This window comes from Alexandromys fortis, unplaced genomic scaffold (assembly GCF_014885135.2).
Source record: "Alexandromys fortis isolate MF-2015 unplaced genomic scaffold, M_Fortis_MF-2015_v1.1 scaffold_80, whole genome shotgun sequence".
Lineage (NCBI taxonomy): Eukaryota > Metazoa > Chordata > Mammalia > Rodentia > Cricetidae > Alexandromys > Alexandromys fortis.
The window spans coordinates 8,083,935-8,108,933 of NW_026068174.1; the positions used below are offsets into that span (position 1 = coordinate 8,083,935).

General features: G+C 40.0%; 1 protein-coding gene across 2 annotated transcripts in view; it reads right to left on the minus strand.

Annotated features, from left to right (window-relative positions):
- Positions 1–24,999, minus strand: part of Smg6 (SMG6 nonsense mediated mRNA decay factor) — a 249,788-nt gene that overhangs the window by 192,102 nt on the left and 32,687 nt on the right. The gene's annotated exons all lie outside the window — the stretch shown is intronic.

The window sequence follows — 24,999 nt, forward strand, 5'->3', positions numbered from 1 at the left end:
GAGAAATTGCTGATTCTATTTATGAGCTATTTTATATCTCTGTAAGAAAGCAGGTTTCTGACAACTAAGGTTAAGTTATTCACGACCAAGGTGGCTCATCAAATAAAGTACTAGCTTTTGAAACTGGAGTTCTGTTCTGGAGCTGGTCTACAGAGACCAGGCATAAAGTAGGCTGGTGGTGACAGCAGGAACCTCTGGTGGTTACTCTCTAGTTCTAACGAATGCTCTATGTAAAACCAAGCTGGAAAGTAGAATATGGGTTTTATGTAAAATACTCTGGCTTTTAAGTATTTGCTACAAATAAAAATTATTTGAACATTAGGTAAGTCCCAAACTTGTTTACCAGCCACTCGTAGCCTATGAGCCACAAATTTGTAATCATGATTCAAAGATTCTAGAAAAATCTCAGTCAAAACTGAGATAATTCCTTTGTGCGAAATAAAGATGGGGGAAGACTGAATTTAAAGAGACAATTTAAACAATCAATCCCATTATCTTTTCTATCTCTTAGAAATAATATCCTATAGTCTGTCAAAAGGGAGGGTTGAGACTGTTGACTTCTGTTGAGAGTGGCAGTATAAACCTACAATCCCAGCACTGGGGAGGCAGAGGCAGATATATCTCTGTGAGTTCAAGGTCAGGCTGGTCTACAGAGTGAGTTCTAGGACAGTCAGGGCTACATAGTGAGGCCCTGCCTCAAAACTTATAGAAAAAATTAAGAAATGTTGATTGCAAGTGGGAAATTAGCAAGATGGCTACTAGGTAAAGGCGCCTGCCACCAAGTCTGGGAGCCTGTGTTCAATTCCCAGGATCTACACAGTAGAAAAAGAAATAACTCCCACAAGTTATTCTCTGATCTCCAGATATGCAATCAGGCCCCCCATGCACTAAATAAATAGATAAATAAATGTAAAAATAAAGAGGGCAACTACTAAAATAAGGAACAAATCCAACAGCCCTGGATAGTATACTCCCAAAGAATAATAAAAACTTCTGGGTCATGACCCTGCAAAACAGAATACTATAAAAATTATGGCAGTTCTAGCTATCTCATACAGAAACGAGATGTAGCAATGATTTCAACATCTAACCTGGTGAATAAACTTCCATTTTATTTCTGCCTTAAGTGAATTACACTGAACAGCCATTAAAAAGCAAAATGATGATATGTGTGGTTTAAAAGCTCAAGCTAGTTACAACATGCTATGTCAAGGCCAGGGACAGTGGGAAAGATTTTACCAATCATTTTATCAAAATTAGCAGCAAAACCTTGAACAGAGTACAGCTCTCAAGATCTTTTAGGAGAGCAGGATGGTGCAAACAGAGAGTGCCTTCCCATCAAACAGACTTGATTTAAGTCCTCCCAGACCATTTATTTACCTGCTGTGTGGTATCTTAGGGAACTGATCCAAATTTCCTAAGTTCCTTTCCCCATCCCTTCAGAACTAGTCTAGCTATAAGGTCCAGACTGGCCTCGGAATTTGCAATTTTCCTGCTTCCACCTCCTCAATGCCGGAATTCTAGGCAAGCACCACATCCACCCTATTACATAGAACCTTTCTACAAGTATGAAATCATTTCAAATAGAGGGGTAAAAATATACATTCTCTATTCTTATTTTAGCTTAGTTATTTCTCTTCTCACAACTATCAAACAATCCTCTATAAATTACTTATATTTACATGCAAAGGGTATTTTAGTAGGAAAAGAAGTATTAGTAGTCCACTAATTCAAGCCTAAAGTTATCCCTTGAGCTCTAAGATGTAAGCTGCTTTAAAGAGGAGGGAGGGTTAGAATTTGAATCTGGGTCTTCAGACTCTAAGTACAATTTTCCTTCTCTTAACTTCAGGAAAAAACTTATTTATTTTTTGCTGAATGGATAGGAAAACAGTGAACCAGAAAGCTTCTGGACTAAAGTAAACACCCAAGTGATTTTGGGAACATCCTGGCATTACCCATACTTCCCAAAGGGACTTTCTTAAGATAGACAAATGAAGTCTACCTAACCACTTGAATCTACATTTGCTACTACTATATATATTTTATTGTTGTTGTTTTTCCCAAGACAGGGTTTCTCTGTGTCGTCCTGGCTGTCCTGTAACTTGCTCTGCAGACCAGGCTGGCCTCAAACTCAGAGATCCACCTGCCTCTGCCTCCTAAATGTTGGGATTAAAGGTGTGTGCCACCACTGCCAGGCACTACTATTGCATTTTAACTGCATCTAGTAAAGAAAAAATAAATAAAGGTCTCACTGGCAAAATTTTTCAACTAAAGGAAATAAAGGTAATTTCGGAGAACTTTTTTTGTTGATTTGTTGGTTTTGTTTGTTTTTGATACACAGTAGCTGTCCTGGAAGTCACAGAGATCCACCTGCCTCTGCCAGGAGCCTTGGGATTAAAGGTGTACACTACCATGCAGAGTTGTTCTTTTTTCAAGAGAACTTTAAAAGTATAGTACACTTTCTCTTTCTCCCTGACCTTGAGGAACTAATGTTTTATTTGAGACTAAAGTATCTACTACCCTAACTTTTGTTCCATTTTGTTATCACCAAAATCACTTTAATTAGGAAAGGAAGCAACAATGTGGGTGTACTTGAGGGAAAGCATACTACCCAGAGGGAACAGATTTGTTACACATTTGTACTGTCACCCCTCCATAACACACTATAAAACAGAGTTTCTATTAGTAACATTACCTATCTCATAAGTGAAAAGATTAAAATACAAATAAAAGAATTCTAAAGCCAGGCAATTATAATGGTACACACGTGCTGTCCTTGTCCTTCATGGGTAGAAGTAGAAAGATCATGAGTTTAAGGTTATCTTTGGCTACATAGCAAATTTGAGGCCAGTTGACTACATGAAATCCCATGTTAAACACAACAACAAAGAAATCTCGCCAAGAAAATTAAGTTGAACTAGTACTTTTAAAACTGTCTCTTTAGACTGGAGAGAGGACTCAGGTTAAGAGCACTGGCTGTTCTTCCAGAAGTCCTGAGTTCAATATCCAGCAACCACATGGTGGCTCACAATCATCTATTATGAGATCCAGCGCCATCTTCTGGCCTATAGGCATATGTGCAAGCAGAACACTGTACAAAATAAATATATCTTAAGCAAAAAACAAGGCCAGGTGGTGGTGGCGCATGCCTTTAATCCCAGCCCAGGCAGAGGCAGGCGCATCTCTGTGAGTTCGAGGCCAGCCTAGTCTACAAGAGTTAGCTCCAGGACAGGCTCCAAAGCTACAAGAAACCCTGTCTCAAAAAACCAAAACAACAAAAAACCTCTGTCTCAAAAACAACCAAACAAAAAACCTGGGCTGAATATGGTGGTTCCCACCTAAAATCCCAGCACTCTAGGTTAAGGAAGAAGGGTGGGTCAACATGGATTTGATGCCATCCTTCGCTAATGAGTTTGAAGTCAGTCTGGGCTATAGTATGAAACCCTGTCTCAAAAAATAATAAAAAGGCACCCACATCAGATGGCTCATAAACTATTTCAGCTCCAAGAGGGTGCAAATCCTCTGGCCTCTGAGAATACCTGGACTCACATGCACATGTTCACACACTCATACAGATATGCACGAATACACATAATCTGAAATAATTTTTAATAAAGCGTGCATAGCAACATCTCAAATGGGAACTTTGCACAGATATAAAGAAGAGAGAAGTTTAGAGTGGTGCATGTATAATTCCATCACTCAAAAGGTTGATGGCTCAGGAGTTCAAGGTCATCCCTGGCTACAGAGCAAGTTTCAAACCAGCCTGGTCTACATGAGACCTTGTCTCAAAAAAGAAAGAAAGCAGCAGGTGAAATAGGTCAGCAGGCAGAAGTAGGTGGCACAGAGCCTGATGCCAGGACCCTTTAATATAAGTTGTTGTCTCTGATCTACACTGAAAGGAAAGGAGGGAAGGGGGAGGGGAGGGGGAGAGAGGGAGGAAGGAAGGAAGGAAGGAAGGAGGGAGGGAGGGAGGGAGGGAGGGAGGGAGGGAGGAAGCCAGGCACGCAGGCTGGCCAAAGACATGACTGTTCTGTATTTACTGCTTGTGTGTTTATCACCAGAAAAGAAACAGGACAGAATGGTATGAACAACCACCACTGATTCCAAAGCCAAGCTAAAGACCCACACTCAAATTGTAGTTATGACATTTATTTACTTTGCAACTATATGCAAATCACACAATTTCCTTTAACTATAAACTAAGAAGGATGAATTACTTCATATCCCAAGTGTATGTATATTACCTTGGTAAATTCTTTTTTACATTTTATTTCTTTCACATCTCTGGAGATGGCAAAATATTATTTGTGTCTATATGAAGTCTGTGTGCCTATATACACATTTCTGTGGGGATGCACATGTGTCTTGGGTGTTGGCCCTCACTATCATGTTCGAGACAGACATTTTTGGATGCAGACACCAGGTTAGTTGGCCCATTCTCTCTCCCTGTAGGAGTGCTACTATTACATAAGCTTTGATATCATACTCAGTTTTTACGAGGGTTCTTGGGACTTGAACTCGGGTCTTCATTGCTTGCAGAGGAAATGCTTTTTTACCAAGTGAGCCATCTATTCAGCTTTACCTGAGCAACTCTTTTTTTTTTTTTGTTTTTTGTTTGTTTGTTTTACCAGACAGAGTTTCTCTGGCTATCCTAAAACTTGCTTTGTATTTGTAGATTAGGTAAACTCACAGAGATCTGCCTTCCTCTGCCTCCCAAGTGCTGAGATTTTAATGTGCGCTACCACATTAGGCTCTTAATCATCATTTCTGAAGGTCTTCAAGTAATTCTTAAAGACATCCAGATTTGGGAACCAGTGGGCTGGCTATGTAATGGGTTAGTGAACTATGACCTACTGGTCAAATATAGCTTATTACTTGTTTCTGCATAGTTCTTCAATACTTTCACGCTGGATGGTAGTGGTGCACGCCTTTAATCCCAGCTCTCAAGAGGCAGAGGAAGGTGGATCTCTGTGGGTTCAAGGCCATCTGGTCTACAGAGCTAGTTCTAGGTTAGCCAAGGCTACAGAAAGACATCCTGACTCAAAACACAAAACAAATAAAATAAAATAAAATGAGTAGTTTTCACATTTGGGGATGAAGAAGTTGGGGATCTCATGATATAGTGGCTTTGACACATTATTTTAATGTCTGAAAAATATCTAAAAAAGGACCGGAGAGATGACTCAGTGATTAAGAGCACTGGCTGCTCTTTCAAAGAACCCAGGCTCAGTTCCTAGCACCTACAGGGAAGCTCACAACTGTCTATAATTCCAGTTCTAGGGGATCTGATACCCTCACATACATTCTGCAGAACACCAATGTACACAAACTAAAAACAAAAAGAAATTGCAAAAAAAAGAAAGAAAATTAGCTAAAGAATATTTCAATGTATGAAAAGTGTCTGAACTTGACTTCAGACCTGCATGTAAATACTATACCCCTGAAAATTCCACTTAGGGAGAACTTAGGGAGCTGAGGCAGAAGAAATACAAAGTTCAAGGTCTGACTGGGCCACAAAGTGAGTTTCCCATCTGTCTGAAGTACAGGGCAAGACTGTCTCAAATAAATAAATAAAGAGATACAGACAGACAAACAAGCAAATAAAAAAAATCTATCTTAGGTTGGGAGGCAGTGGTGCATGTCTTTAATTGCAACACTCAGGAGGCAGAGGCAGGTGGATGTCTATAAGTTTCAGGCCAGCCTAGTTCCAGAATGGTCAAGATTGTTACACAGAGAAACTTTGTCTTGAAAAATGAACAAACAAACAAACAAACTAAACCAGGCATGGAAATGTATATCTATAATTCCAGTGTTGGGGAGTCAAAAGGAATTTCTTGGGCAAGCCGGCCAACAAACAAGTCTAGATGAGTCAGTGAGAGACCTTGTCTCAAAACAAGGTGGAGGGCTGGTGAGACTGCTCAGCAAATGGGCTTGTTGTACAAGCCTGACTAAGTTCAATTCCTAGAGCCCACATATAAGGTGGAAGGACATGACTCCTTTACCTTCCACAGGTGTGTCATGGCACACATACTTATCATTCATGTATATACAAACAGACTAGTAAATAAATAATCAAATAAGAGAACAATTGAAGAAGACACCCAGCACCTATCTCCAGCCTCCACACACACACATGTGCATTGCATACACATGAACATGTATACATAAATACAACATACACACATAGACAGATAATAATATAACTAACTAGCTGGGCACTGGGACCCTGTAGTATCAGCATTGAGGAGGCAGAGGTAAGAATCAAGAACTGGAGGTCATCCTGCTCTATATAGGAAGTGCCTATCCAGCTAGGGCAAGAAGCTAAGCTCTTGTCTCAATAAATGGATGAGACAAGTTCATTTGCATTTTTTACATGTTGTCTACAGATGCTCCACCTCAATAAAAATAGAGCTGAATAGCTGCAGCAAAGGACATATGGCCCACTGATATCTGGAGTAAAAGTAATAGTGGTATCAGCTTTTCTAGATACACACAATGCCTGAGGATTAACACATACACCTTGGAAACAATGACTCTCATGTGCTACGAAGCAAAGACAGATAACAATGAAGAGCATGACTGAAATAACCCTTCCTCTGAGGATATTCCAATACCACCCACCTCTCACCACTTCAGGAAAACTCCTCATTTACAGTATTCCTCCAAAACTACCAAAAACTAAACAGAGTTCTGTCTGGATTTCTACTTTAGAAGCCACTATAGAGTTAAGTGGCAGGGTAAAAAGAGAAGATACTTAGGCCAGATGCCTCCTGAACATCTTAAAAGCATCCCCAAGCAAGGGAAAAGATCAGATTAAGATTATGAGTCCCTATACTCTGGTTTGACAAGCTACTCAAAAGTGTCACCAAGTTTAGAATCTCAAGGTATCTAGAAAAAGAGAGAGAAAGTTCAGACAAAGGGCAGCACTGTTACTCTGACTGGCTTACTTTCTGAATGACTTTTCTTTATGACTCACCTCTCTCAACATCTGGGAACTCTCATGCCTATCTACCCAGACAGTAGGAAGCTGAAACACCTTGTGTCTATGTTGTCTTCAGGCAGGGAACCAGATAAAAGTTCCTTGTGGGCACATAACACAAATCTATCTTGTAAAAGACTATATGGACAGTGTAAGAAAGATGGTGAGATTCTTCTCATACTGTCAACATACTCATTAATCCATCTACTCACCATTCAACAGAAACTCACCACGTACCCTATGTGTTCTAAACACCACATACAAACCACGAAGAAGGTAGGAATCATGACTGGAAAGGGTAGGACACTACAGGTATAAACAGTACAAGTATTAGAAAAATTGTCTCAGGAAGTATTCTGAATTTAAAATCTGAAGGCAAGTAGTTGGTATTGGAGGGGATAAGGAGTCCTAATTCAGTGTGTCATAAACAAAACAGCAGAAGTGATGGTCCCAAGAGTTACCATGGCAAGGTGAGTGATTTTTGCTGTTGTTGTTTTTTCTAGTCAGTGTTTTTCTATGTAATTGCCCTAGTTGTCCTGGAACTAGTACTGTAGACCAGGCTGACCTTGAGCTCAGAAATCCTCCTGTCTCTGCTGGGATTAAAGGCAATGAGCCACCATCACTCAGCAAGGTTAGTGATTCTACAGAACTAGGTAAGGCAGGCAAGGACAAACTATAGAAGTTCTTGACAGAGAGTTTGACCTTAAGGCCCATGAAGTGTCTTAAACAGGGAAGTGACATAAGCAAAGCTGTATTTCTAAAGGTCATTCTGGTTACTAGAAAATAAGGGTTGGGGCTGGCTCAGAGTTTAAGAGCACTTGCTGCTCTTCCAGAGGTCTTGAGTTCAATTTCCAATAACCACATAGTGGCTCACAGCCATCTATAATAAGATCTGTTGCCCTCTTCTGGCATGCAGGCATACATGGAGGCAGAATGCTGTATACATAATAAATAAATCTTAATACAAAAATAGAAAAAAGAAAATTTAGGGTCTTGAGGATTGGATGAGGATTAAAGGCAGGAGGCTAGGCTGTTACTGTCTGCAATAGGGTCAGAAAAGAAAGTGAAAAGACAGGACTAGATATGATCACTCCACACAGACAACTATGGTCCCTATCCATAAGTCCAGTGGTTGTAGTTCCACAAAGCCAACAGCAGAAGCCCAGAGCTATGAAGAAGTCTTCAAAAAGAGATAAACGAAATGCAATACTGAAATAATTTTTAAGAGATAAATTAGGAATTATTTTATTTCCTTTCCATGTTTTTCTCAAGGCTTACTTATTTTATATGCATTAGTGTTTTGCTTGTATATACTACATACATATGTATGCATGTATGTACATCACATGCATGCCTGACACCCAAAGATACCAGAAAAGGCATCAGATCCCCTGAAACTGGAGTTACGTACAAATTGTTGTAAGCAGTCATGTGAGTTCTGAGAACTGAACCCACGTCCTCCAGAGGAGCAGTAAGTGCTTGTAACCAACTGTCTAGTCTTGTTTGTTTGTGTGTTTGTTTGTTTGTTTGTTTTTCGAGACAGGGGTTTCTCTGTAGCTTTGGAGCCCATCCTGGAACTAGCTCTTGTAGTGCAGGCTGGCCTCAAACTCACCGGCCTCTGCTTCCCGAATGCTGAGATTAAAGGCATGCTCCACCACCGCCCAGCTAGTCTCCTTTTAATGTCTTTATACTCTACATGACCTAGCATGGTCCTTAGATCTTTTTTAAAAAATGTTTATTTATTTATTATGTATACAATATTCTGTCTGTGTGTATGTCTGCAAGCCAGAAGAGGACACCAGACCTCATTACAGATAGTTGCCGGAAATTGAACTCAGGACCTTTGGAAGAGCAGGCAATGCTCTTAACCACTGAGCCATCTCTCCGGCCCCCTGGTGCTTAGATCTTAAAGCACATATACTAAGTGGCTACTGAAAACCTATTACAGATTTAAGAGATTGAATATACTGTTCACATAATATACACGGATAGGTGCACACACACAAAGCTACAACAATAAATAGTACACTATTAACATTAATGCTGCAAGGAAAGTGCACACTTCCCTCTGTCTGTAACCATCTCTGAGAGCATAAATCATCTTTTCTTAGGGTAATTAGGCAGAACACAGACCAAGATATTCAAAAGAAAAGAATTCTATCAAGATATAGAATCCTGATCTATAGTTTCATCTGCTGTGTTCCAGTCAAATGACTGAGCTAAAAAATGATCACAATTCACCTCAGAATAAAACCTCAACCTGGGAGATGGTTTAGTAAATAAAGGCACTTGAGCACAAGCTTAGCAACAAGTTCATCCCCAGAACCTATGTAAAGGTAAAAAGAACAAATTGATTCCACAAAGTTGTCCTCTGACCTCCACAGTGTACCATGTCGTATACACCATCCCCCTCCCATCGTGTATGCTCTAACTACATGGGAGTATTAAGCACTTTATGAATAGCTAGTGTGACTGTGAAAGCTATTTTTATTTTATTTCTTTGTCACTAATTAAAACAGCTATTATATTTCCTGGACATTGTGACTCTAGTTCAGTGGTTCTCAAGATGTGGGTTGCCTTAGCCGATCAGAAAACACAGATATTTACATTACAATTCGTAAAGTAGCAAAATTACAGTTATGAAGTAGCAACAATAATAATTTTATGAGGCTGGAGAGATGGCTCAGCGGTTAATAACACTGAAACTTCTAGGTCCTGAGTTCAATTCCCAGCAATCACATGGTGGCCCATAACCATCTATATGGTTATGATGCCCTCTTCTGACCTCCAGGTGTATATACAGATAGAGCACTCAAACAAATAAATAAATTTCAAAAAGAAACAGCTGAAATAATTTATTATTATTATTATTAATGGTTGGAGGGCATCACAACAGGAGGAACTATGTTAAAAGGTTGCAGCATTAAGAAGGTTGAGAACCACTGGTCTAGACTGTGAACTGTTCCTTTAGTGAACAATTCATTTTTATAACCCAGGATAAATGGAGAGATGGATAAGAAGAACTGACTTGAAAGATTGGTAACCCTCTATAATTTCTGGGCTGCCATATGGCAAGAACAATGAAAATACTCAGGAGCTCAAACATAGCTCAGTGGGAACAAAGGACTAAAGGGTCTGTCTATCCAATGCTCTATTATTCTGCCCAGCTCTGGAACCCACCCATATAGGAAGCAGCATGTCCTAACACCTGATTAGTTATTGAATTTCACCTTTTAGATTCTTGGGCACAGTTCCCAACCTAAGGATACATTGAACTCACAAAGTTGGTACTATACTCAAGAGTTAAAAATACTTTCTGAGGGGCTGGAGAGATGGCTCAGAGGTTAAGAGCATTGCCTGCTCTTTCAAAGGTCCTGAGTTCAATTCCCAGCAACCACATGGTGGCTCACAACCATCTGTAATGGGGTCTGGTGCCCTCTTCTGGCCTGCAGGCATACACACAGACAGAATATTGTATACATAATAAATAAATATTAAAAAAAATTAAAAAAAAATACTTTCTGAGTGATGGTGGTGCACACCTAGGAGCCAGGGGCAAGAGGATCTCTGTGAGTTCAAGGCCAGCGTGGACTATAAAGTGAGTTCCAGGATAGCCAAGGCTACACAGAAAACCCTGTCTTGAAAAACCAAAATAAAAGATACTTACACAATTCAGTTCCGACATTAGTGTTTAAGTTTTCCTAACAAAAGCAATTATGTCCTATTCAATCATAATAACAAGTTCTATAGAGTCTTCAAAACATAAGGCAATGCTCTAAGTACTTTATATGCACTATTTATTTAACCCTCAGCCATCCTGTGAGGCAAGTACTATTTTTCAGGCTACAGATGAGGAAACAAAGCAACTGCCTAAGGAAAGTGCAAACAGTCTGCTCCAACTCTGAGCTCTTAAACTTTGGCAACAACAATGAAACAAATTCTTAAAAACCCAACATTTGTCCTGGGAAATCCATAATCTGATGATTAATAAGGAAAAACGTCTTCAAGAGTCAAAGAATGTAAGTATACACACATGCTATCATCAAAGGACTATAAATAACTCAGACGAAAACATCTGCATATACAACCTCTGCCCACCCACCTACCATAAAAAAAAAAAAAAAAAAAAAAACCCTAAACCTCTCAGGAAAGGGAGAAGAAAGAACCTAAGAACTAAGGGAGAATGAAGCTTTACTCTAAAGACAGATATGGTTACAAAGATGATTTTATTAACTACCCTGCTGTGGGCACCAAAGAGCAAGTAACCAGCATACAGGGAGCACTGGCAACCTCATGCAAGCTTCACTTTTAAGGCACCAAATAAGGGAAGGATTCTGGCACATCAACTCTAGGAAAAGTGTTTCGAGTTAAAAATGGCTATTCAGGTTTGGATGTGAACTTCTGTATCTGCTCTTTATCAACAGAGGCAACTCTACCTCACAGGCAGCTAACAGGAGAAAGAGAAAACTAAAAATCAAAATGGATCACAAAGGATAACCACAGGGTCTAGTACAGTCTGCCATTTTCTTGCTATCAAAGCCAAAGCTGCAAATATGGCAATGCAGAACTCAGACCCTATCTGACCTGAAGTCAGCACATCTACAAGCAGGCAGGCCATGATGTCACTCTGCACCCCACCCCCCAGCCATAGTTCAGGAATAAGGTGAAAAAAAACCACAGCACTATTGGTGTGAGACCCAGTTTCACTGTAACTAGAAGCAAGGCCTTCTTTTGGTGAGGGTTGTTTAGTGGATTGTTTTACAGGGTTCACTTTTTACTTTTTCTGTGCTATTTCCCAAGCCAAAACTACCAATTCAAGAAAACATCTCTCTCTTCTCTCTCATTTCTGTTACTCTGCTGCTTACTCCAGGCTAGCTGCTAGCTGGCTCTCAAGTTCACAGGCCATTCTCCTGTCTTCACCATCCATCTTGCTGTAGCAGTGCTGGGATTATAAGGTGAGTACTGCTGCACTCAACTTTTTACATGGGTTCAGGGGACTGAACTGGGCTGTTAAGCTTCTGGCTAGTCCTTTCATCCACTGAGCCATCTTTCTTTCTTCTTCCCGCCATTCTTCTTATCTCTCAACTATCAGTCTTAATGTGAGTATCAGAAACATAAACATTAGCTGTTTATTGCTTTATTTGTAATGTCTACTCGCTGTCACCATTAAAAATTCAAGAAATATTTAAGTTCAAAGTTAAAAGAAAGAAAAGAGTAAAAGTGATATTAGTATACTGCCACAAAGGACATTGTATGACAACTTATCACCTTGTACAGCACTCATAAATGTAATGCTTCCCTGTTATACACTACAATCTTTTTTTTTTTAATCTACAACCTTTAATGTTCTTTGGAAAGCCTTTTCTGGAGGCTCGAGAGCTGGCTCATTCATTGGTTAGGAGTGCTTGCTGCTCTTGCAAAGTACCTAGACTTGGTTCCCAGCATCAACATCAGACAGCTCACAACCACCTGTAATTCCAGTTCCAGAGTATTCGACACCCCTCAGCACACATGCATGCACACATAAACTCACACGGGTACCACAAACACATAAATAAAATATTTTTTTACAACTTTTATTCTAGCCAGGCGGTGATGGCACACACCTTTAATCCCAGCACTGGGGTGGCAGAGGCAGGTGGATCTCTGTGAGTTCAAGGTTAGCCTGGTCTACAGAGAGAGTTCCAGAATAGGCTCCAAATCTACACAGAGAAACTCTGCCTTGTAAAACAAAAAACCAAAACAAACAAACTTTTAGAATACTCCTGTATGTCCACCCCCAACTAAGACATCTAATCCAGTAGAAATGAAGGTGATTAGCCTAAAAGTTTGGAGCTCCCGTTTGAAGTAAAAAGCTGCACTGGTAGGGTTGGAGAGATGGCTCATCAGTTGCTACTACTGAAGAAGACCCGGGTTCAGTTCCCAACACCCACACAGCAGTTCACAGTTGTCTGTAGCTCCAGGTCTGATAGCCTTTTCTGGCCTCCATAGGCTCCTGCATACATACAAGCAGGAAAAACACTCATATACATCTTTAAAACAAAAACAAAACACCTGTTCTAGTTAGTGTTAAATACCAAACCTCTACCTATTTTAGACACAAAATCCAGAAAAGACATAAAGAAATCTACTCATGGAAACATACAGAAATGCATTCTATAAGACCTGACTCCTTCCTTGTGTGCACTGGCATCAAAGGACATCATCTTAGGGCACCAAGGGTTTTTATCAGTCTGACAAATGTCACTTATAAGGACTTTAAAAGCCATACTGTTTTGCAGATCTGTCCAGAAGTCTAAAGGAAAACCTGCCAAAGAAATTCCTCAGAGAGAATGTCAACTGCCTTAACATAGTTTGCTATACAAATTAGGACCCAGCATCTCAGAGATTTGTGGCACACGTCAGCTCCAAATTTCATTAGCAACTTATGCCAAAAACTCTCCAGAAAAATGCAAATCCACAGAGAGCCTTATCCCAACTTCTTTTTCCCTTATGCCTGAGTAGATGCAGTCCTACTATGAATGTAAAAGGCAGGAAGAGAACTTACTATCGACAGTTACAACACAAAGCATAACTTATTCCTAGCCAAGCGGGGCTTGACTCAGAAAGTTCCCAGAATGATGGAAGGTATGACTTCAGTGTGAGTCAATTTTAGTTAATGTACAAAATAAAGCAGAGAACTATTTAAAGGATTCACTTCTAAGACTAGGCCAAATCAATCCACTTTGTGACAAATCCTGAGTTCTAAACAAGCGAATAGATTTCATCAATGTGGACATCTGTATTGTGATCCAAGATATTCTGATGACAGATGCTCAGCTAGAAATCCAAGAGGCAGCCACCCCTAACAGATTTCCCTTTCTTCTTTTATTATTTTTTTGTGGGGGTAGGTATACTGGAGCATAGAGCAAGAGCCTCTTGCATGCTAGGCAAGTGCCTTTTCATTCAACTACTTGGCTACATGGTCAATATTTTTGTTTCTGAGATAGGGTCTCACTATATACACCAGACTGGCCTCAAACTCACAGAGATCTGCCTACCTCTGACAATTCTCTTCAATTATGCAATTAAAAGTGTGTGTGACTCCCCACATTCCCCACCCTGTTTTCATTTTCTGGGGTTGTCTGTTTATTTTTTTAAGATAGGGTCTTACATGTAACTGCAAGCCTCTCGTCTCAGGCCTAAGAAGCTAGCATTACAGGCTTATAACACCACACCAGGCTTCCAGGCAGGTTTTAACTACGTGTTTTTTTTTTTCTATATTGTTCCTTGCTGTCCATATCTGCTTTTTTAAAAAGTAAGTGTGTCTGTGTGTGAATATGTGCATATATTTGCATTGCCTGACCTCAGAGGGCAGATTCCTCTGGAGCTGGAGTTTGTGACTATGAGCCACCCGTGTGTTCTAGAAACTTGGATTCTCTCATTAGTACTAGCTCTTAACTGCTAGCTCAACATCTCCAGCCCCCACATGTACCTAAAAAACCTCTTCCATGCCAGGTGGTGGTGGCACACACCTTTAATTCTCAGAACTCAGGTGGCAAAGGCAGGCAAATCTCTGTGAGTTCGAGTTCAGCCTCGTCTACAAAAGCTAGTACTAGAACAGGCTCCAAAGTAACACAGAGAAACCCTGTCTCAAAAAACAAAAACAAAACAAACAAAGACTACTATTTTTCTTCTCTGATCGTCCTTAGTTAATCTCTTTCTCCTCTCTATAACAATGTATTTATGCAATTATATTTGCAATACTTCATTCTAAGTACTTATAGATCCATTTCTCTGAATATAACATACCTCTGAGGGAAAGACCAACATCATTTACTTCCCTACATGCAGTGCCTAGAACAATAGAATACAAAAAATACTAGTTTAACATTTATAGAAATTACCTGAATGGGAGAGAAAATTGGTTCTCTCAGAAAATATTAGCTAACCTTAAAACAGTTTTTATAACTGGATAAATAAGTCAAAGGAAAAATGAAAAACACCCATATAAAATTATGAAGGCAGTTTATTTAAAGCAATACAGAAAGGTATGTACCATACTAGATGAAAAAAATAGATTTAAAACAGAAAGGAGTCATGAGGTGGTAGCATATGCCTTTAATCCCAGCACTTGGGAGAGACAGATCTCAGTGAGTTCAAGGCCAGCCTGGTCTACAAAGTGAGTTCCTGGACAGCCAGGACTGTTACATACAGAAACCCTGTCTCAAAAAAACAATAAAAAAAAAAGAAAAGTAAGAAAGAAAGAAAGAAAAAAAGGAAAGAAGAAAAAAAAAAAAAAGGAAGGGGAACTAGCACGGGGGATTAAAGAGGTCAGCAGTGGTAAGGTCACAAAGCAATGCAAATGCATTCCAGCAAGTTCTTTACACTTATTAGAGGAAGTTACCAGTTTAGTTGAGCTCTAACCTCCACAGTTTAAGAATTACTCTGAACAGCAAGTTCATAAGTACACTTAATTAGCTTTACAGCACCAACAGCAAGAAATTTCTCCCATGATTTCCACAGGTGGCACCATGTAAATCAAAAAGTACTTATTTAATATAGGGTGAGTGTATGAGTGTGTATCAAGTACAAATGAATAAGTAATACCATTAGTGACCAATATGTCAGTTACTTAGCTCTAGGGCAGTTCCAGACATAAATAACAGAATAGATGTCTAATAGAGCCTATACTAGATACTTAATTCATTTAGAACCACAGATAAAAAACAATTTAAAAATCATGGAGACACTTAAAAATAGAAGTGTTGCTGATACACTTCGTAATGATTCAGATCTGTATCTCTATAATTCTTTCTGATCTAGTCTATACACTAATTCTCAGGAAGATAAAAATGAGCAATAACTCCAATACTAAATATTTATAAGTAAAATGAAAAGCTTCCAAGATGGAAAAAAACCAGAGTATCCCTCAGGAGCCAAAAACAGTCCATAGACTGGGGAAAGACCACAGCCAAGAAAACTATTTCATATTCTTAATATTAGTTGAAACATCATATCCAAAATGGTGAGAACAGAGTAGACAGATGAAGTTCTGGAACGCTTATTGCAGGGAAGGAACGCAGAACAAGAGAACTATGACTATATCTCCTCAAGAGTAAGGTCAGAAACAAAAACCAATATAGGAAACCACGAGAAAGACAACACAGGGGAAGCAAGAAAGCTGTTGCAGTCTCTTACCCCACGCAACAGGCAATGTCATTATATAGTCCTTCCGACATCACAATTGTGGACTGAACAGGGTCCAATATACAGGACTCACTCTTATTGGGAGACTCTTCACAAACTAGAAGCTAGATCCTAAGGGACAATTTATAGTACACCCTCACATACATGCCAGCTGGCTGCAACTCAGCAGCTGATTGCTCCCTTGTCTAACTTGGTAAGGAGCCAGAGGAGGACTTTTTGTAGTCAATTCTCCCATGCTGGAATTCACTAATGCCAGAGTTCTGGCTTAAGTCAGGATATCAGGTTATTCATGACATGCCAAAACTGTATCTTTACATTGGCTTTGAACAATTCTCTTAAGTATACCATACAGATTCCCACAATCTCCAACATCATCTGGATACTAAGGCCAAAGACAGCAACTTCTCACAGTGGAGAGGAACGAGCTTTTCAAAGTATAAGTAACATCAAAACATACTTTTCATAAATTATAAACCAATCTCACCAACTCTAAAAATGGGCAAGTGGACAATACACTCAATAAATGGTTTCCTTAAAATCTACTATTCTATTTACTGGGGATTCTCCCCTTTCTACCAGGTACTCAAATTCTACCTCCCTATTGTTAACTTATTCTATGAAGATCAAACCACAAGTTAGTTTCTCTTCAGAGGAAATGGTGAAACAATCTGACAAGTTGTTTTTTTTTTTTAAATCTATATCATCAAACCCAAAATTTATGGTTCTCAACTGGAACAGCACTTCTCCCAGAGTGTTTAAAAATATGTGGGGACCACTAATGTTATCTAGTGAGCAGTGTCAAAAATGCTACGGATCTTGCAGTGACAAGAGCACAGAATGAATTGTGTGATCACAAAGAAAAAAAAACTTCACTCACTAGCAATGTCTTTTGTTTTTCTTTTCTTTCTTTCTTTCTTTCTTTCTTTTTTGTTTTTTTTTTTTTGAGACAGGGTTTCTCTGTAACTTTGGAGCCTGTCCTGGAACTAGCTCTTGTAGATCAGGTTGGCCTCGAACTCATAGAGATACACCTGCCTCTCCCTCCCAAGTGCTGGGATTAAAGGCATGCACCACCACAGCCTGGCTTGTCTTTTGTTTTTCACGACAGGGTTTCTCTGTGTAGCTCCAGCTGTCCTGGAACTCATTCTGTAGACAAGGCTGTCCTGGAACTCAGAAATCCATCTGCCTCTGCCTCCCAAGTGCTGGGATTAAAGGTGTGTGCCATTACCGTCACCCTGGCTCATTAGCTTTAAAAAAAAAAAAAAAAAAGACTTCAACCTTAAATGCCTTTATTCTTCCTGGCATCTAGGACAGTGAGGACATCATCTAAGCCAAGGGTTTGAAGCCAGCCTGAACAACATAAACAACTTCATTTGGATAATGAGCTAAGAGATGGCTCAGTGGGCAAAAGTATGTCCTGGACTAGAGTTCAGACTCTAGCACCCACATAACAACAAGCTGGACATAATCCTAAAAAAATGTCAGCAACCCAAGTGACTGGGTTGTTTCCCAGGGGAAGGGAACAGGATGATCACTAGGGCTTGCTGGCTGCCAGCCTAGCCAACAAAATAGGAGCTGCAGATTCAGGGAGAAACCCTGAAAGAATAAGGTGGGAAATGATAGAAGAGGACACCCTGATACCCTTCTTGGGCCGCAAAAAGAACATGTACGCTCAGACACAAACATCTATACACCTACATACCCACATATATGCCACTCACAGATACAAATAATACAGATATACCACCCATGTTGTCAGATTACTGAGTTCAAAAATATTTTACTTAGAAAAAGAGATGTAAGTAAAATATAGCATAGTATGTTATAAACTACTTCAATAATAAATATATTAATATGTGTGTTTTTTGAGACAGAGTCTCATTACATATCCCTGGATGGCCTAGAACTTGCTAGACAGACCAGGCTGGCCTCAAATTTACAGAGATTTGCCTGCCTCTGCCTCCCAAGTGTTGGGATTAAAGGCATGCCCAACCAATAATAAATATAATAACTGGTCCACACTTAAGACCACTGGCTATTAATGACTTGGGCTTAGCTCTAGCACCCATGCGGTAGCTCACTGTACTTAACTCCAATTCTCGGGGATCTGACATCTGTTGTGGGATATTTGCACACTGTGTGGTAAAGTGTATTGCTGCGATTAGTGTAATGAAAAGTGGAACTGCCAATTGCTAGGCAGGAAGTGTAGGTGGAACTTCTGGGCAGAGAAAGAAAGTAGGAGGAGAAATCTATGCACGCACGGAGATGCTAGGGGACACAGAGAGGAAACAGGCGGTGCAAGAGGGAAGAAGGGTAACAGCACATGGTAGAATGAGGATTTAAAAACATGGGTTAATTTAAATTATAAGAGCTAGTGGAACAAGCCTAAGGCCGAGCTTTCATAATTAATAATAAGTTTTTGTGTCATTATTTGCAGGCTGGTGGTTTGATAAGAAACTACTACTAAAGACACCCTCTTCTGGATATTCAGACAAAATGTCCAAACATTTTATAAAATAAAAATTCATTTTAGCCAGGCAGTAGTGGTACATGCCTTTAATCCCAGCACTCAGGAGGCAGAAGCAGGTGGATCTCTGTGAGTTCAAGGCCAGACTGGTCTACAAGAGCTAGTTCCAAGACAGGCTACAAAGCTAAAGAGAAACCATGTCTCAAATAAACCACACACACAAAAAATCATTTTACAAAAATTTAATGGGGCTAGAGAAGTGGCTCAGCTGTTAAAAATTTGTATTCCTCTTGCAGAAGATCTGAGTTTGGTTCCCAGCATACATACACACTAGACAGCTAATAACTGCCTACAACTCCAGCTCCAGGGTCATCATGTGACGCCTCTGCCAGCATCTGAACTCACATGCTCATACCTATACACATATATATACAACTACGGATAATAAAAAATATTTACCAAAAATGTTTTTAAAAGACTAGAAGCTTAAATACCTAAGAATTGAGTATGGTAAGATAATTCAGCAGGTAAAGAGCTTGCCCCCTTAAGCCTGACAATGTGAGTTTGATCCCTGGGACCCACACAATGAAAAGAGAGAACCAACTCCCGTAAGATGTTCTTTGAACTCCATAGACACACATATACAAAATTAAAAAGTAGTAAATTTAATTAAGACCCAAGAATTGAAGAATGTGTTTGATTTCTAACCAAATCATTCTCCGATCACCCTTTCTCTTCTGTGAATTTTAGCTGATTCACACTTTCTTCTGAACGTTCGCTTTCAAACACATTACTGGAAAAACACACCATCCCTCCACTTCCTCCTCCAGGATGGATTACTCCATACTTGCTGTGAGTGCCACTCAGAAGGTTTCTCTTTACAATTACTGCCATTTTTTTTCTAAAATGTCTAAACTAAACCAAAGCTTGGAAATTCTGACTGGTATCTGGGTCCTGACTTTCCGGATGGTGACTGAAGGTCATGTGGGGTGGAAAGTGGCCTGTGGGTAACAGAATACACACATGCACGCGAACAGGATATGTTGGTAATCTGGCTTCCTGAGACCTAATAAGTTGTGAGAGTTCTCACCATCACCCTTGGAGAAGATGAAAAACCTAACGTTGGGAAATGCTGGATTACAGAAAATGCCAACCCTTAGCATTTGCTCTAGCTAAACGTCTGGAAAGGGGCACCTTTTCCTCCTATGCCATTTTACTTATCTAAAAATTCAAAGCAAATAAAATGAACTAAAGGTTTTCACAGCATGGAAGCTGGTGTTTGCAGCACAGTTTATGTCACGTCTCAAGCCCAGAAACACGAAGAGTGTGGTTTTGGTGTTTAACCAGCCTCTACTGCACCCTGGCACTGTTTCTTCCCCCAGAGAACTTTAGAGGAAAGAAATCAACCTCCTATCTTGAAATGAACAGCCAGGATAAAAATAAAGCCCTGAAGTGGTTTGGTGACCGAGGTCATAAGGGGTGCCACAGGTCTGAAGGCAGGGCCAGTGTGCTCTGAGAAACTTCAATGCAGTCAACCGCAGAGAAGACGACCTCAGTCCCACAGTCCAGCATGGTCTAGAAAGCTGCCCTAAGTCTTGTTAGGAGTTGCTCCTCACAGTGCATTTTATATTCTCTGAAAATCCTAGGCCCTGATTGTGACAGCAAACTAGCTGAGCTGCTCCTATAGTCTATGAAAAGCAGCGGCAACAACTCTTGTGTGCTTACAGTCAAATCTCACTCACAGAAGCATACTTTAAACTCACTTCCTGGTGAGAGAGCATAGCATGAGATTCACATTACAAAGTGAACTAGGAACTGACATGAAATCAACTCACAGCAACTTCTCCAAAAAAATCTGATACCCAATTTACAAATATGAAGTATGGCATGGTGGCACACGCCCTTAATTCCTATACTTGGGAGGCAAAGATAGGCAGATCTCTATGAGTTAGAGGCCAACCTGGTCTACACAGTTAAGTTCCAGGACAACCAATGCTACACAAGTGAGACCCTGTCTCAAAAACCCAAACCAAAACAAAGAACCAAACCTAAAACAAATATGAAATCCTTACATCCATGAAGCCAAAAAATTAATCTTTCTTTGCCATGATCATATAATTAAGGGAAACAAAACAACTGGATTATCAGAGATGAAACATTTGCCTACTAGCAAACACAGAGGTGCAGTTCTTCTTGAACATCCTACACTGCCCAGAGTAAAGGAGGGCAAATGCATTTCTGCCCTTCATACTGGCAGGAGCTCTGAACCTACAGGCCTAATGACTTGTGATGTATGCACAACAACTAGAATATACTCCAAAATGTGCCAGATGATCCTGTCTGAGGACCGGCTTTGAAACCAAGGCTCTGGGTAAGAAGGAGGAAGGAGACATTTGCTTATGTGCTACCCACACATAGCAGCTTTCTTTAGTGTTGTGGTAGTGGCAGCAGCAGGAGAAGCTTAGCATATAAACTGCACAAGACACTAAAAAGCAAGAGAAATGATGCCTCTGAGGAAAATGTCATAAGTATAATATTTTTTTCTGAGACACGGTTTCACCCTGTCTGTCTTAGAACTCACTCTGGAGACCAGACTGGCCTGGAATTCAGAGTCGCCTGTCTCTGCCTCCTGCTTCCTGCCTCCCAAGTGCGGGGATTAAAGGCATGCACCATCACCACCCAGCAGTATAAATTTTTAATTGTAAAAATTCTCAAAAAAATTCAGACTGAACATGTAAAAACACTATATGATGGTTGCCTAGCTCTAAAAAAAGCACAAAACATTCAAGCCAGATCCACATGCAAATTTTCAGACAAGAACATGATTTTCAAACCTGGGAACCAAAATAATAATTACTACCATCTTACAGATGAGGAGGCTGAAGTTCAGCCAGTTATGGATTGGGCCTAAGATCTCAGAGCTAATAGCTAATGAAATTAGGACTTAAAATCAAAGATTTTCTAAGCCTTTAGTAACCTCTGTATGACCCTGACACATGTAAGATACTAAACAAAATTAATAAGAGTTACCAAAATACCATCCTCTTGAGAGATACATTAGACTTGAAAGGAATCATTCACAAAAAAACTCACCCAAGTTTAATGGTAAGAAAGGGAGGGGAAGCAGGGTGGTGGTGGCGCACGCCTTTAATCCCAGCACTTGGGAGGCGCGGATCTCTGTGAGTTCCAGGCCAGCCTGGTCTACAAGAGCTAATTCTAGAACAGGCTACAAAGCTACAGAGAAACCCTCTCTCGAAAAACAACCAACCAACCAACAACAAGAAAAACAAAACAAAAAACAGGGAAGGAAGAGGAAGGTGATTAACAACTGTATATGTGTATATATTACCTAATCATTTATTTTAATAAATATGGAACTGTGGCTACTGGGGGGTCTTTTTCTTTGGAACAATGACTAATTGTCTATATACCAGTGGAAAGCCCCAAATCTATGCATATATGTAGCATTAATGGACTCAGTAGAATCAAAAAAGAGAAGACATGAAGTTGGGAGGGAGATGTAGAGAGAGAATCCTAGGAGGAAGAGTAGAGGAAGAATATAATCAAAATGTTGTAAATATGCATGAAATTCTGAGACTTAAAAACCACTAATTAAAAATATATACTTCATGAATTTAGAATCTTTGCATAGGGGTTATATTAATCTCTGCATCGCTCCAAATACATTATATGTGCTACAGAAGCCATACAATTTGATTAAGATATTTTAAGAGGTTGAGGCAGCTGGGTCAGTTCAGTAGGAGAGTACATGCTTAGTAGGTATAAGGACTTTGACCCTTAACTAGATTGAACTAAGAGGTGCCAAGCATCAAAATCAAACAGATATAGGTCAGAACTCTTATAAGAGTCTAAAGAGGTCTATTCTACTGACCAAGAGACTCTCCACTTAGAACCCAGCTTTTAAATAAAGGCCACAGAAGGGGTTCCAAATTAATCCATGTCATTCTAATTAGATCTAGTTCGAGATGCTTCCTCATGAGATCAACAGGTAAAATTCAAGTGTTTTGTATCAAGGATCGAGGCTAGGACCTTACATGTCCGAGGCAAGCATTTTTATTTTATTTGAGATTGGGTTTCACACTATGTACTCCAGTTTGCCTTACACTAAGAATCCAAAACAAAAGAATCCTAAACAGCAGGATTACAGATGTGCATCACAGTATATAATCTTCTGTGATAACTGACCTACTGGGGAGCCTGACCTTGCCTGGGCTCATGCTTTCCTACTCTGTGGATAAATAAGTTTCTCTTCTATGGCAGGAGGGATGGCCTTCCCCCAGAACTGTAACTGTCCATTTGACCAAAAAGGAAAACAATGATAATTGTGCCAATCTAAGGAAATTAGAATACCATTTTCCAATCAGACTACTGAATATTTAAGCATGGGGGCTGGAGATTCGGTTCAGAAGAGAGCTTGCTTGCTCTTCCAGAGAACCTGAGTTCAATTCTTAGTACCCAAGTCAGGCAGCTCACAACTGCCTATAACTCCAGCTCTGGGGGATTCAACACCTCCTTTTGACCTCCACAGGCACCTACACTCACATGCATACACACACAACAGAAACACACATAATTAAAAATAATATAACTCTTTAAAAATAGTGGTTCTCGCCAGGCACTGGTGGCTCATGCCTTTAATCCCAGCACTTGGGAAGCAGAGACAGGTAGATCTCTGAGTTTGAGGCCATGAAGCAAGTTCTATGAAGGAAGTTCCAGGACAGCCATGATTGTTACACAGAGAAACCATGTCTTGAAAAACCAAAATAAACAAACAAATAAATAAAGTGATTCTCTCTTGGTGGCAAAAATTTATGATCTACAATATTTATGTGCTGGCTTTCTTTGGGATTTTGTTTTGTTTAGTTTTTTTGAAACATGGTCTTATACTGAAGCCTAGTAGGCCTCAACCTTGCAGTAATCCTCTTGCCTCAGCCCTCTGAATGCTAAGATTATAGATGTGAACCACCAGGCATGGTTTGTAATCTTAAAATTTTTTTAAACAGCAAAAAAACCTTGATGGAAAAAGGGGGAGGAAAAAAAAAAACTTTGGCCTAAGCCATTGGCAGTTTTCTTCAACAATCAACAGAAAATTTAGAAAGCCTCTGTCAAGCTACCTTGGTGATGCACTCCAGAGGCAAAGACAAACTGATCTCTGTCACTCTGAGGTCAGCCTGGTCTGCATAGGAGGTTCTAGGCCTGCTGGAGGTGCAAAGAAAGACCCTGATTCAAACAAATCGAAACAAAACCAGAAAGCTTAAACATTCATCAATCATTAAGCTGAGATGAAAAAGAAAAAAAAGGGGCTGGAGAGATGGCTCAGCGGTTAAGAGCATTGCCTGCTCTTCCAAAGGTCCTGAGTTCAATTCCCGGCAACCACATGGTGGCTCACAACCATCTGTAATGGGGTCTGGTGCCCTCTTCTGGCCCGCAGGCATACATACAGACAGAATATTGTATACATAATAAACAAATAAATAAATATTTAGAAAAAAAGATTCAGACAACATCCAACCCATAAAATATAATGGATGACACACAAATTTCATGGAATCAACAATGCAGAAATGACAAGTAAACATCATTTCCACAATCCAGAAACATTAGGAGAGACCAGCTATGACAACCAATCTGACAATCTGACTGGACTGAGAGATGCCAAGGTGCTTAGATTACACACATGGGCATGTGCACACATGGATGATTATTTCCACAGAGAATTAGCTAAGCAGGGAAGATTGCCCAGAGAGTGGACAGCACCATTAGACAGACAAAACAAAGAGGAAGAGGAAGCCAGCTAACACAGGCACTGTTTTCTCTGCATCCTGGCCACCAGGAGGCAAGAGCAGCCTCTGCTGCACACTCTGGCAACCATGATACTTTTGCCTTGCCTGAGTCCAGAACAATGATTCCAGACAACCATAAGCTGAAACCTCTAAAACCGTGACCAAAAAAAAAAAAAAAAAAATCTTTCCTCCCTTTAAGTTCTCTCAGGCATTTTTTCACAGTGACAAAAACTAACACATCAGCCCACTGACTTCCTCCCACAATACCACAGCACCAACTGCGAACAGGCACTAGGGGAAGGTTCAGCCTCATCCCACCATTCCCACATTTTCACACTGTCCCTCAACTGACCAAAGGTGGGTAAACCTGCAAACCCTTTACCATGCCACATCTTGTTTGTTTTTTGTTCCTGGAACATTCTTTTTGACTCTGCCTGGTTAAATTCTCCAAAAAGTCTTCTGAAACTATCCCCCCTATCCACATCCCAACCCATCTCTGCCAGGTCTAGACCAAAGACCCAATTCTCTAACAGTACTCATAAATTGACTTAATCACCAAA